We start from the raw sequence: 15,629 nt of genomic DNA on the forward strand, positions 1-15,629 counted from the left end.
AAATGCAAAATCACAAAGTAATATAACTTCATACCTATTAGGATGGCTAGAATAAAAAAATCAGATAGTAACAAATGTTGGTGAAGATATGAAGAAATTGAAAATTTCATACAGTACTGATGGGAATGTTAAATGGTCTAGCTGCTTTGGAAAGTAGTTTGACAGTTCCTCAAAAGATTAAACATAGACTTGCCATAAAATCCAGAGCTTTAACTCATAGGCATATACCTAAGAAATATTAAAACATGTCCACACAAAGACTTGTACATGGATGTTCATAGCAGAATTATTCACAATAGCAAAAATGTGAAAACAACTCAAATGTCCATCTGTAGATGAACTGGATAAATGAATATGGTATATCCATACAAACAAATACTATTTGGCCATTAAAAGAAATAAAGTACTGATAAATGCTACTACATGAATAAGACTTGAAAACATGAAAGAAGGAAAGAAGCCATTTATAAAACCCCACATATATAATTCCATGCATATTAAAATAGGGAATAGGGAAATCTGTAGAGACAGAATGTAGATGAGCAGTTACGGTATCTAGTGGAAGACTGGGTGGGGAACAAGGGAGTGAGAGCTGAAGAGTATGAGGCTATGTACATACATACATATATATATATGCACATACAATTGAGATACAATTGACGTATAACATTATATTAGTTTCAAGTGTACAACATAATAATTTGATATATGTATATATTGTGAAGTGGTCACCACAATATATCAAGTTAACAATCATCCCCACACATACTTACAGATGTTTTTTTCCTGTGATCAGAACTTTAAAATTTTACTCTCTTAGCCACTTTCAAATATGTAATAGAGTGTTGTCAACTATAGTCACCATGCTGTACATTTTATTTCTAGGACTTTTTCATTTTATAACTGGAAATTTGTATCTTTGGATCAAATTCACCCATTTTCCCCACTTCTACCCCTCACCTCTGTCTACCATCAATCTTTTCTCTGTATCTGTGGGGGCATCTTTTTGAGATACTTAAAAAATATTCTAAAATTGACTAAGGTAATGGGTGCACATATTTGTAAATATACTAGAAATCATTAAATTTTACAATTTAAGTGGGTGGATCATATGGCATGTGAATTGTATCTCAATAAAGCTCTTTTAAAATAAAAAAAGGAATACAGTAGCCTCATAGAATTTTAGGGAGTGCTCCTTTTTTCTATTTTCTGAGTTTTTCTAATCCTTCCTCTCTCCCTTCCATCCATTCCGATAGTCTTCACCTTTTAAAAAAATAAATTTGATTTGTTTGTATTTATTTATCCATTGTATTTGCCCCACTTTTTAAGTTTTTTTTCCTTTTCCTACCCTCTTTTAATTCTTTTTTGAGATTTTGCTTTGTTTTTTCCTTATTCTACTTTTTCCTCTCTCAAATACAATAATATACTCTATTTAAATTTAACATAATTTAGTTAACTAAATGCTAAAGTAAAACTGCACAATATGCTCCTTCTCTAGAAATGGACAGTTCTTAGAATGTTTGTCACTAGTCCTGTCCTGAAGGTGTATATGAAATTGTTTGGCATTTTAATTCTATTTTCTATCTCATTTTTAAACCCCATCTATTCAAGTTACTAGTTTTTGTTTTATGGCATCAATATTTAGATTTGCAGACATGTTTTCGTTTATTTCATTCACAGTGCCATCTTGTATCTTGGGTCTGCTCTTTGCTTTCATTTTGCCTTTTTTTTTTTTTTTTGAAGTATAGCCTTTAGAAGTTTCTTTGGTAAAGGTGTTTTGGTGGTGAACTCTCTGTTTTTGTTGATCTGAAAATGTCTCATCCTTGCTCTTAAAAGTTTTTCTGACTATAAAATTCTAGACTGATAGTTATTGTCTGTCTGCACTTTGAAGATACTAATTTACTCTATTGGCTTCCAGTGTTACTGTTGAGAGGTCTCCTGTTTTTCAGTTTAATAGCTATGTTTTTTAGTGTGATTTTTGTGATTTAAAAAAAATATAGCCGCTTTCAGTATCATCTCTTTGTCTTCAGTAGTCTACATATATAAAGAGGTCTATTTCTTTTTATTTATCCTATTTGAAATTCATTAAATTTCCTGAAATTGAGGATTTATCTTGGAACAATTTTTGAGCATTATCAGCTTTTATACATTTTAATGCAACTTCTCCCTCTCATTCTTCCAAATTCTTTTTCTTTGACATGCTCATTAGGTGACTGTTGGACATTTTTACCTTCCAATTCTCTTAAACCATTTTTTCATACTTTCCCTCTCTTTGCCTTTCTGCTGCATTCTGGATAACTTGTTCATACATGTAATATAATTCACTAACTCACTCTTCAGCTGTATGCAATCTGCTGTTGAACTGTACCCTTGGATTTTAATTTTTAATGATTACACATTTTTAAATTTTAATTGTTTCTTTTCTTAATGCCCCTATCAGTTTTAAGAGTAAGTCTTTTATAGTTACTATTATTGTCACTGCTAATAGTCACCCAGCACAGCGCTATAAACAATGGGCACACACCCCAACTAAAACTCACAATCCCGTTAGCCTGTGCTCAGTGTCTCTGGCCTTTTTGTGACTCCTGGTTGAGTTGCCTAGAACAGGCTGCCCCTGGAAACATCCAGACTTGGACAGAAAGGCTGTAGGACAAGGAAAATCTAATTTAGAGACAAGGCTGTAGGACTTCTAAAGTCCTCTAAGAAAGTCTGTGAACTTTAGCAAATGCATGAGCAGACACAAGGAAGAATGGCTTGCTTCAGTCCGATAGACAGATAAATCGTGTATTGGGCTGCAGGATTCGTCTGTTACCCTTGTGGGAAGCTAGAGAAGTAAAATCACAGCAGGGCAGTCTAACGGGATTCCTCAGACCAAACCTTATGTGGCCTGGTGTGCAGAGGCGCCTGAATGCTGGGACCTCAGAAAGTTGCTCAGGATAAATCACATCTTCATCCATCGATAGCACACATTCTTTTATAATATATTACTGTGCATTTTTTATGGAGTCCGGAATTGTAGGTCCATCATATTTGTCAAATATCAAAGTCTTAGGCATTTAAAAAAATTTTATTTTGTTTATTTGAGGGAGGGAGGTAGTTAGGTTTTAAATTTATTTATTTTTTGTAGTGGTACTTAGGATTGAACCCAGGACCTTGTGCATGCTAGGCACATGCTCTACCACTGAGCTGTACCCTTCCCCCTAGTCTTAGGCATTTTTTGCAGGCATGATTCAGACACCAAAGCACTGTATCTTTCAAATCACACGGATAAAAGTCCAGCCTGCAAAGTGATCTCCTTGGAATCTCTCTTATTCAACTTCAAGTGAGAGGGAAACCGTTCCTACTTCTTCCCCAAAAAGGTAGGGAGAAAAAAATAACATAGCAGTTCCAAACCTCTTCTCCACTCCTTATTGTCAACCGTTTGATAACCTTGAGCCTAAGGATTGCATAACCACTTGGCAATTCTGTATATGTGAATATGGGAGTATTTGTCCTCTACATTTTTTGGTTTGGGTTTCTTTATTTCTTTTCAAAATTTTTTTTGAAATGTCAGCCAAAACTGAGGCAGAAGCAGTCCCATTAAAAAAAAAAAATCTATAGCATCTGAATGTTTATATTTCAATCACAAACCTGTAATTCTCAGTGTATTCTATACATTAAAAAACTTTAAATATATTATTATATTCTAGACATCAGAAACATACAAAAAGGTAGAGTTTTAAAAGCATGCTGTAAAACAAATGTGAACAGAAATTCTCATTTTTCTTCCTTTCTGCCAACCTATTATTTCACACCTCCTACTTGGGAGACCTGAAGCTCTGAAAAAATAATAAGAGTTTGACTCAACTAATACATTACCAAAGTTACAAAAATTTTGGAAAAAAAAATTTAAATGCCATGGGCTTTTTAAAGTTATAACTGATAACAAAAATTAACTTTCTCCAGTGAGATTACAAAAAGAGGACTGTGAAAAAAATCCCTGCAGTTATGCAGCTGCAGGCGTATCTGGAATCCCACACAAGATGTACTTTCTAGTTATCCACCACCTCTTCAACAGACTCTCAAAGGAATTGTTAAATATGATTGTTTTTCATGGTTTGAGACTTTTTTAAAATGACACAGCATGGGCTGGGAGACTCTTCAGTATTTGTTGCTGGTGTATTTCTGAGCTGTGTGACAACGGCTTCATGCTCCAGAAGTCGCATCAATGAAGAAACTGCACCCTTGTGTCCACATGTGGGGACTGCCATCATGGCTGCCCCAAACTACAAAATGGCTTTTTTAAAGAAAGGATTCCAGCCCATAGAGAAATTTAAGGATAAAGACACTGGTTCTTATTTAGCCAAGCTCTGTGGTTACAGATATCATCAAAGGTGTTATTCTGTAGACCAGGAGGGGTTGTCAGCAACTGGTTTCCTCTGAAATGTCCTGTTTGGTGTAAATGGCTGACTTGGTCCATTCAAGCTGTTATAACAAAAGGGCACAGACTGAGTAGCTTATAAACAAGTGAAATTTATTTCTCACAGACGTGGAGCTGAAAGTCTCAGATCAGGGTGCCAGCAAGGTCAGGCGAGGGCCTTCCTCTGGGCTGCAGACTGCTGACTTCTCTCAGTGTCCCCTAGGGAGCTCTCTGGGGTACCTTTTATAAAGGCGCTAATCCCATCCGTGAGGGCTGAACCCTTATGACCTAAGCACTTGCCAAAGGCCCCGCCTCCTAATACCATCACACTGGGCATTTAGATTTCAACATATGCATTTGGGGGGACAGAAACATTCCAATCACAGCAGTATCCTTTTTTTTTTTTTTTTTTTTTTTTTTTTTTTTTTTTTAGAAAAGTGGACTTGAGACTTAAAAGGAAATGCCTCTGCCTACATCACTTTCATAAACCCTTCCCTTTATTTTTTGCTTTTTCTTTTTGAGGGTAGCACACTAAAATCTATCCAAATGAAACCAGTGAATGGCCTGAGGACCAAAATCTTCCTCTTCAGTGAATGGCCTGAGGACCAAAATCTTCCTCTTTCCTACTGTTTTTAGGTCATTTATATTTTATACACAAAACTTAGTTATGGAAATCAGTGGTCCCCCTCTCTCCAGCTCCTAATTTGATCTAAAGCTTCCAGTGTGTGTTAAATTTTAGTTTAGCCTTAGGGCTAATTGTTTATATTATAATTATGATTATTTTTGCCATCTCTAGTAGGGTTAAGAGCTAAAAGTTGTGCATTTGCTCTATGGGCATTAAATAATATTTGGCTGAATGCCTATAGATTCCAATAGAATATCTCAGATATTCCAATAGAATAGATTTCAGATTTACTGTTAAATAATAATGACTTCTTTGCCAGGAAGTGCTTGGCTAATACTGGTTAAGACTGATTAAATTGTCTATCACTTTGTGAGAACAATCCTTATCCTCATGTTTTAAGTGATAAAACTGAGGCAGAGGATTTAGGGAGTTTGCCCAAAGTAGCATTCTAAGGCAGGTAAAAATAGAATCACAACATTTGCCAGTCTCCTTCTTTAAATCACTGGTTTCCTTTAGAGTCATTTCTGTAATTTTGGGTATTGCTTCCTCCCCACTCTCTTTTCTTAAGGAGAAAGACATGTTTTTAAAAGAACACACTTGTATTCTTAAATTTTTCATACCTTGGAATGCATAGGTGATTTAGTTAGTGAGAGTTGAAGGCTTTGAAATTAACCCAATTACTCTGGGAAAAAAAACCCAGCAGTTATGATTCAACTCAGATATAGACAGTGGACATTCGGCTGTAAAGCCATACTCTTTTCTGTCTCCATTTCTCCCTTTAGGGTGATTTGTGCAAAAAGGCAGGGAAAGTCATCATTATCGTTACATCGTTTATGCCCTAATTCCTTTTGAGAAAACTTCCCATGTCCCTACCTACCTCTTTACGGTCATTTGAGGCATTTCCAAGTCAGAGGAGTTGCACGCATTTTTTCCACAATAGGCAATTTGGAGGAAGGGTGGGCCGACCGCCCCGCCCCTCCTGTTGCTCACTTTCCTTCCGCTTCAGCCGAGCCCCAGTGGGCACCTGCACCCCTCAGCAGGAAGTGCCTCCGTCCTGGGTGGGAGGCTTGTGGGCAGCTCCGGGAAGTGCTCGGGAAGGCAAAGCTCAGGGCTGCGGGCTCAGCAGACGAAGAAAAACACCAAGATCACAGAGACTGAACTGGATAAGTCCAGGAAAGGAAAGAATTTTAACTGAAGTGAAAAAAGGAAACCTTACGACTATAGGAAAGAAAGGAGTTTACGTCCTCATTCTTTCATCACTATCGTGAATATACACTTTTCACTCTGTTTTTGTAACCTCGTACAGAAACTTGGCTAAAAATGAAAGCCTTTTTATCAGATACTGATTTTGAGGAAGGGTGAGAAAAATAGAGAAAAGTAATTGATATGCTGTGGTGAATCTTTGGACATTTATACATTTTACACATTCCTGTATGTAGTTCTGAGTTAGATGTTGTGGGTGATATATAAGATTGTAGCACATGGTTTCTTATCTGAAAAACTTGGAGAAAACAAAAAATATATATACATAAATTATATAAGATTTAAACAAAGTCTCATGGTCACCCTTTGAATTGCTGGAGAACAATCTAAAAGTGTTTTAGGAAATTTGGTATTTGAAATTTCATTACAGAAATGTCATTAAAAGTATTGTCTTGACATCCAGGTCAGTCTATAAGTCATTTAATTCCTGATCAACTGCTATTCTGTATATTTCCAGTAAGTATATAAGGAACAAGATGCAATGGAATCAGCTATGTCTTTTAAGCATCATGACAGTATTTTTAAAAAGCAAAACACATTTAAAACTGTTACACTATCTAGACGTCAGATCCACAGGGCAAATCAGCTCTTTTTGACCTCCTCTGACTGCCATTTCTGAGGAGAGAGAGATTCACCCAATCTTAACTAACATTAGTCAAGCATTTCATACCATGAAAAAAGAGCCACTGTTATTGAATAAAAAGAGAGTGTTCAAAATCAGTTAATTCTAGTGGAAATATACTGCCCGTATCTACAGGCATTTGACTAAATCTTATTAGAGTAAATGCACATGTTTTTGGCATTTAATCCCTTCTACCGATGGCAAAAGTTACTAGTTCAGGAAAATCAGGTTGCTGCCCTTCTTTGGAGGATTGGAGCCTTTAGCAGATGGAGGGGAGAACTTGCAATCCCTGCAACAGTGTGGCCAGAAGGGAGGAAGGAAACAAACAGACCTGAACAAAATTCCATTCCTACAGAACAGACTGCAAAGGATGGAGACCTCTTAGATGGAGCCTTGATAAGAGGGAAACCTAGAAGCAGAGAGGGAAGTTTGCACAGGGCTTCTCCACGGGACATGTTCACCCCTCTGCTGTATCCTTTCGACAGCCAATTTTAAATGCTGCAGCATCGTCTGCCCCCTGACTCTTTTAGCCTGTTCTCACCTCTTCAGCCTTTTATTGGCTGCTGATGGCTAGATGCCACGATGGCAGTTAAACTCATATAGTTTGTAGCAGTCAATCCGATACACGATGCTGGAGACATGCTGTGAAGCAGAGTCAGGCAAGGCTCAAGAGTGAAAAGCAGGCTCCCAAGACACAGACCCGGGCAGAAACTTTCTTTGGAGCAACAAGTAGAACTGTGACCAGAGCATGAGCACTTTGCTGTAGATTTCAAGGCTTCCCTGTAAACCCCAGTGTGGGTTTATCCACTGGTCCTTGTATCTCTACCACAGCCCTTACAGTCTTAGCAGGACTCACATAATATTTTCATTAACTTTTTTGGTTCATATTCTTAAAAATCACATTTACAAAGTAGTTTATTGTTTTAGATTATTCTCTGAAGAAACGTTGTGAAGGAGTTTCGACGGTATTTGTTAAGTCTGGTCCTGCTCTCCAGATCACAAGAAACTGTTACTAGATCCATTTCTACGAGTCAAATACATCGGAATGTGGTGTATCTGACACCTTGCAACAGTCTCTATCAGATGGTCAGACCAAGTCTGTTTTAATATTTGAAATATATTTATTAGCTTAAGGCTTAATTTCTTACTGTGACCAGTATTTTCTCTATTGCTGAGCCATGAATCCTGTGAAAATCAGAAGGAAGTCAAGTTTTGGGGTCAGGTCTACAAAGGAGCAAAATGATAAACAAACTTTCTCTTCTGTTGCTCCTTCAGGTCAGAAAGTGAACCACAACATGTACAGTTGCCTCCCATGGGAAAAAAAAGAGCAAGGCTGGGCGACCTTCTCGCTGGCTCTCCCTCACCCTTTTCCCCTACAGCTCTCACGGTTTCTGCTCCCCTGTCCCACTTTCTGAAGGTGAGTGGGTCTCTGTCTGAGTCAGCTCTGGCTTCCATTACAAAGTGCCAGAGGCTGGTGTCTTCAACAACAGCAATTTGTTTCTCACTGATTTGGAGGGTGGAAAGTCTAAGATCAAGGTCCTGGCAGGGTGGGTTGCATTCTGAGGCCTCTTCTCTTGGCGGGCAGGAGGCTGCCGCCTCCCTGTGTGCTCACGTGACTGCTCCTTTGTGTGTGTGCACCGGGCGGGTGTGGGTCAGGGGCAAGCTCTCTGGTTCTCTGGTGTTTCTGCTTGTAAGATCACCAATCCCATTAGAATAGCCACCCCCTCCATACACCCTGCCCTAGGGGACCAACATACACACGAGCTCATCTAACCCTAATTACTTCCCACAGGTCCCATCTCCAAATACCCAAATACCATCACACTGGGGCTTAGGGCTTCGACCTGTGAATTCTGGGAAGACAAACATTCATCCACAAACATTTGTTTTCTCTTGGCCTCTTAGTAGAAGAACCAGTGGACAATTTGTTTCTCAGTGGTCCAAGGAGATTATTTTCCAAGAATTTGTGCCATTTAGTTCAGCACATACAAATGAAACCTCCAACACTCTTTGTTTCATTGCTAGTCACCTGAATTAAAGGGAGAAAAATCTAGTGTAACCTGGTAATCTATACTGACCACGTGACCCATCACAAGTAGAACTGGAAATAATGTGCAGATGACATAAAGATCGGTATCAGCCCTACTGGGTGAAAAAAAAGAACTAAAAGGGTCTATATGTTCTAAAACCAGAAAATAAGTACCACCCTTTTTGTATCACCTTCCTTTGAGGCAGGCGATTGATACCGGGTCTTCTTGTGTCCGCCATACACAAGATGCTTCAGGGAGTGCTCAAGATGTCACAGTGCACCATCTGTATTCCCAGAGTAGATAATCAAATCTGCCATGTAAGAAACTTTCAAGTTTATTCATTATTGTATTTGTTACACATGTAATATGGGCTATTTGAAAATATAAATAAGAACCACAAGCCAACAAGCCAAAGACATCCATCCATCATTACCATCTGACCATTTACACATAGTCTCTCTCTCACCACACAGAGACACATATGTACACATATACATACATGTATATTACGTATAGTTACACACATATTTAAGAGAAATATAATAATAATCTGCATACTGTGCTATAACCTGTCATTCTCAGTTATAGATCATAGTCTTTCAAATCAAGAAATAGACATTTTAATTATAACTTTCTGTAACTTATTGCAGGACATTTAGATTGTCTTGACTTATCTCTGACATAACAAAGTTATGATGAACACACTTGAACAACTATTCTTAGAATAAGTACCTAAACGTCAACTTGCTGGAATAGAAGAAATAAACAAAAACCTGTTTGATAAATGTTGCAAAATTCTTCTGAAACAAATTTTAAGGTTTGTATTCCTCTAGTAATGCATGTAGATTTGTACTTTCCTACGTGGATAACAATACATATTATGTAAAGTTTATTATTTTTGTTTGCCAGTCAAGAGAAAAAGTTATTTAATTTATGTTATTTTGATTACCAGTAAGGCTTAATATTTTTATATGTTTATTGGCTATTTCAATTTTTTATTCTCTTAAATTATCTTTTATGCCTTTTATTGCCATTTTTCTCTTGGAATAGTTGGTTTTTTTAGGTTTATATGAGATAGTTATATATTATTGATTTTATTCTTTGGTCATTTTAAAATGTTTTTATCACAGAAATTTTGTAACAAATACAAAAGTGAAAGGCATACTTGGTTAGTTAGTGAGAAATGATATATTTTGCAAATATTTCCTCCCTTTGAGTTTATTTATTAATCTCTTTTAAAATTTAATTTAATTTTTTTGTGTGTGTGATGAGAGCCTGATTTCGTATTTGATGAATTTTATTTTCCTCATGCTACTTTTGGAGTCTATGATGTACCATCAGCTCTTTGGGAAATATTAGAATGTGATATTCAATTTTTAAAAGCAAGTGTGTTTATCATTTTTCAGTCGCACTAAGTAATGGACAAGATGCTGACTCACCTGAATAATCTCACTACATTATTTCTCAGTGCTAAAGAGGTTTCTTTTTTTTCCCTTTGGGGAAATATTTCTTTTTTTATTTACTGAATTGACCTGCATTTTGAAATTATAAGCATCTAATCACTTTCTTTGAGTCGGATACATAAGAAGTACTTAAAATTATACAGCCCTACTTAGGGCATTCTAAAATATGCCGAGAAAAGAGATCTGTGTTATCTAAAGACATAAAAACAGTATGTAAGCAAAGTGAGGCTTACTCCAGATTGCTCAGCAGGCAATTAAAGAAAATGATTGCTAGAATGAAATGCTTTAAATTGCATGTTTAAAAGACCTGGGAATCCTAATATATACTTCCTGCCTCTTTCCCATTATTGCCTAAAAAGTTCAGACTTTTATAAGTTGAAAAATACATGAACAGATGTGTTTACTGAAACGTTTGCGTGGATAGCTCTCACAGCTCTGACACTGACTTTCTTCCTGGATGCTATTAATTACCTCTTTCTAAATATGTGCATCACTAGAGTTTTTAAATCATGATTTTTTTTCTTAAAAATGACATTTCTAATTTCTGTTGCCACTAATGGGAATTTTAGGATAAAACCATATTCTTTACAATTTTGACTGAAACATAGCAGAGTTGTTACACACTGATTCTCACTTGTTTGCTAGTCTTTGGAAGTAAAGAATCGGAAACATCCTGTTAAAGAGTAAAGCACATTTTTTTCAAATAAATGAACACGTTACCCCCAAACTAAAAGAAATATAAATTATTTCCAGAATTTGTTTGTTCCTCCCATTCTCCCTTAAAATAAAAAAGAGGGTGTGGGTAAATTAATGATGCAAAGTTTGTCTTTTATCTAGCTTTTCTATGTAACTAAAAAACTCAGAATTACAACCTGAAATGTTAAACCAATGGACAGACCTCTAATGCATCCTCTATTCTAGAAAACCAGCTCTGTCTAATTTCACTTGGCAGAGCAATTTCATATTCTCAGGTGTGAAACTTTTCTCTTTACAGAAGTAAGTGGGTCGGCTTTTCAGAAGCTCTGAGGCAGTCAAGTTGATCTGCAGAATCTGTTCCATTAGGTCAACCTGAAACTATAAGAAGCAGACGAGATGATTTGGAAGCAAGTATCATTTCAGTTCCGGAGCATATTGACATCTGTTACAACATATTATTAAACATCAAACTCCACATGGCACTTGAAGGAATGCAAGGAAAGAAAAATACTCCAAAATGCAAACCTCTCAGATTTTGTCACAAATGGATAATATTTAAAATAAACCAGCTGATGTCATATTTGTCTATAAAGAAAGTAAACATATCAAAATGAGACAGGCGATCTAGTAGCTTAATTTGGCAGTTTTCTTCAGAAGTCGTTCCCGTTCGTGGTTTTCAGGTGTGTAGTCCTGTCCTCAGCACACTCGCTCGGACGGCCTCCTGTAGGAAAGGGTGTAATCCTGATAGATGTTTAAACACAAGATACTTGCAGCAGAAAAACATTACATTACCGCCAAAATAAAATGTAATCACCGGAGGACAGAATATCTTCCCAGGCTCTTTGCTTTTCTTTCCCTGACTTTTTGTTGCCTTTTGGCAATTCCACTGCTCAGCAAAGTCATGGAGGTAAGAAATCAAAGCAAGATTTATTGAAGTTTGGCAACGGGTTGTTATATTATTTCGCCTTACCTTTCTATTTTCTTTAGACTTGATTTACATGGAGTTTTATTTGTAAGGAAACCAAAATCTAATAGAACTAGAGCGGAGATAAAGGCCAGATCTGTGCCACGCTAAGGGGGCTCTCTGTCTGCAAGGGGTGCTGGACAGGAGGAAACACGTGTACACCGTTGGTGGGAGTGTAAACTGGTGCAGCCACTGTAAAACACGTGGAACTTCCTCAGGTAATTAAAAATAGAACTATCATATGATCCTGCAATCCCACTTCTGAGCATGTATTTGAAGGAGACAAAACCAGTATTTGGAAGAGATATTTGCACCTCCATGTATGTATACCACAGCATTCTTTACAATAGAGAAGTCATGGAAACAGCCTAAGTGCCCATGGACAGATGAAAAGAAAGAGAATGTGTGTGTGTGTGTGTGTGTGTATACACACATATATGACAGACTATTATTCAGCCACAAAAAGAAGGAAATCCTGCCATTTACAACAACATGAATGGACGGAGGGCATTATATTAAGTAAAATAACTTAAAGAAAGATAAGTATTGTATGATTTCGTATGTGAAATCTAAAAGAAACCAAGCCATAGAAACAGAGGTGGGAAGTGGGGAGTGAGGGAAATGGGTGGAAATGATCAAAAGGTACAAGTTTCCAATTATAAGATAAGTCCTGGGGACGTAATGTTCAGCATGGTGATGAGAGTTAACAGTACTGCACTGTGTATTCAAAAGTTGCTAAGAAGGTAGATCGTAAAAGTTCTCATCACAAGAAGAAATTCGTAACTGTGATGGATGGTAACTTAAACTTAGTGTGGTAATCACTTCACAATAGATACACATAGCAAATCATTTTGTTGTACACCTGAAGCTAATATAATGTTATATGTTAGTTATATCTCAATCAAACTGGAAACAATTTAAAATTTTTTTAAAGATTTAAAGCTGAGATAAAAATCTGTGGGACAGCTAACAGGGTACCCACTTACAAGGGGTGCCATTCTCAGAAATGTAACAAGGTGAGAGAAACTTACTTAGCAGAAGTCCTCTCCCAGGGGCTAGTGTGGAAGGGAGACGTTACAGCAACCCTGGTGGGTGAGTGCGACTTCCCCGTGCTGGTAGCTCATTGCCTTTGAAGAACCAAAGGTCTGGTTAGATTCGTTGCAAAGACATTAAAAATATTAAATATATGTTTGTGCTGAGTGCGGTAAATCTGACCCAAAATCCAGGAAAATGGTGGTGAGGTGAAGAAATTCCTTATTCTTTTTATTTTCCCGACATGCAGAAGAAAGCTCTCACACTTTCTTCTAAATAACTATGGAAAAAATATTTACAGAATATCACTTAAGAAGCAGTCAATTAATTTCTTGCCTATGACTCTCATTGGCTCATACTGGCCCTGGTTAGAGAGAAGGGGTGTGAGTGTGGGGTGTGTGTGTGTGTGTGTGTGTGTGTGTGTTGTGTTGCTGTTTTTAGCGAATTGCTATGCAAAGTGTTAAAAAAAAGTTATTGCTGGAAAATATTGGTGGAATGTCAACTGGCGAAGCACAGAGCACTTTTCTGGTCATGAGATCTGAACAGCACTGTGTGTAGCAGACAGTCGAGAGCCACGCAAAAGCAGAATGGATTCTCTATATGAACGTTCTCTGTGGGGCAGCGCTTTGTCTAAGACGGGCGTTGGCAATTAGACATGGGTACAAAACACTCAGTTTGCCTGCACCTTCCAAAAGCGTGGATAGTTGAAATAGCAGCCGTGATTCTGTAATGTAGAAAAATAAATAAGACGGATTCTTCATCTTAAATTGGAGAAGCTCAGTTTGACCTGCAAAAAGTCTGAGGGAGAACATTTAGAAAAAGTTGGCTTTATTAACTACACAGTCGGACAAGGGAGATGTGTGGTTGTACAACTGGAAATGAATACAAATAATTTGTGATTATCGTATTTATTATTAAAATAAAAAGGCTGCTGCTCAGATGGCATTTGGAAAAAAGCATGTGATTTTTGCTTATTGATACGTTTATTCAATTATGTATATATATATATATATATATATGTATACACACACAGATATATATATACACACACACACATAATCTCACCTAATACGTGTGGTGTATTTTTTTCTATCAGTTCTATGGTGATAGGATTTACATATATTAAAATTTACCATTTAAGTGTGCACTTTAATGATTTTTAGTAAATTTCCAGAATTTGCACCATCACCACAATCACATTTTATAACATTTTTATTACTCTCTCAAAGGTCCTTCATGCCTATTGACAGTTACCCTCCAGTCCCATGGCCAGCCCCCAGCAACCACAGGTCTACTTCCTGTCTCAAAAGTGTTTCTTTGGGATTAACAGATACAAGCTATTATATACAAAATAGATAAACAACAAGGTTCTACTGTGTAGCACAGGGAACTATATTCAACAGCTTTTAATAACCTATAGTGAAAAAGAATATATATGTGTGTTTAACTGAATCACTATGCTATACACCAGAAACCAACACAACATTATAAATCAACTATGCTTCAGTACAAAATTTAAAAAGTAAAATGAGAAAAAAAAATTAAATTGCTTTTCTGGACATTATGCTAGGGACTGACTTCAGTGTTCTACCCTCAAGTAAAGATAATGCAATACTGTAGTGAATCCCTTGGTTAGGACACGCTTCCTATTGTGAGGAATTTCTATGTGGAGCTCTTAGAGCGCAAAGAGATCTTTCCAGATCTTCTCTTCAGGAAAACAGTGTGGTTAAATTTGAGCTCTGGAATGAGGCACACCTGGGTTTAATTCATAGCTCTACTGCTTTCTAGAAGAGTGACCACAGAAAAAGAATTTAACCTCTCTGAAGTGTCAGTTTCCTCGTATGTTAAAATAGCATTGTTGGAATGTGACATCCATAAAGTGCCTGACACTTCATACGTTCTCAGCAGAGACTTGACTTGTAGACACACTTAAGCTTTCTCATCAAGGAAAGTATACCCAAATTTTTGACCCTTGTGTATGACTTCAGAATTTTTCTGCTATTCACTGTGATTCACTGCGGTATCATCACCATGTTTCCTTCGCTTTTAACCCAGCGTCTTGGGTTGTTCACCAAAGGATAGCTGGATGCTAAGAGGTCATATTATTTTCTGAAAATATTTTTCACCAACAACATGCATTTACTGGGCACTTGTGATTACTACGTGGGAGATACAATGAAGGCATAGTTGAGCTAATGGCTCACTTGGAAACAAACAAGTCACTGGAAATCAAAGATGAATTAAACAAGTATTTAGAGGCACAAATAGTAATGCCTCTATTTGACCAGCAATTTGGCCTCTGATTACCTATTGGAAAGAAAGAATTTTAAATGCAGAAAAGATTTTTGAACAGAGACTTAGCAAAACATCAATTATAGTTAGAAATAACAGGAGATGGTTATTGAGATATTCCTTGAAGGATGAATGGAATTTCAATACACAGAAAATGGCGAGAAAGGGCATTTAAGGAGAAGTGAACTTCAGCTTCATCTATTCATTTATGTTTTCATTCATCAAATACGTGAGTGCCTGTGT

At 36.9% G+C, this 15,629-nt stretch overlaps 1 long non-coding RNA gene across 2 annotated transcripts in view; it reads left to right on the forward strand.

Annotated features, from left to right (window-relative positions):
- Window positions 1-14,007, forward strand: part of LOC116154448 (uncharacterized) — a 221,364-nt gene extending 207,357 nt beyond the window's left edge. For both annotated transcript variants that reach the window (XR_010381207.1, XR_004138386.2), the window contains 2 exons: window positions 8,185-8,326; window positions 11,397-14,007. This is a non-coding gene — a long non-coding RNA (uncharacterized LOC116154448). The remainder of the gene's footprint in view (window positions 1-8,184; window positions 8,327-11,396) is intronic.
- Window positions 14,008-15,629: the final 1,622 nt, after the last annotated feature.

This window comes from Camelus dromedarius, chromosome 6, assembly GCF_036321535.1.
Source record: "Camelus dromedarius isolate mCamDro1 chromosome 6, mCamDro1.pat, whole genome shotgun sequence".
Classification (NCBI taxonomy): Eukaryota; Metazoa; Chordata; class Mammalia; order Artiodactyla; family Camelidae; genus Camelus; species Camelus dromedarius.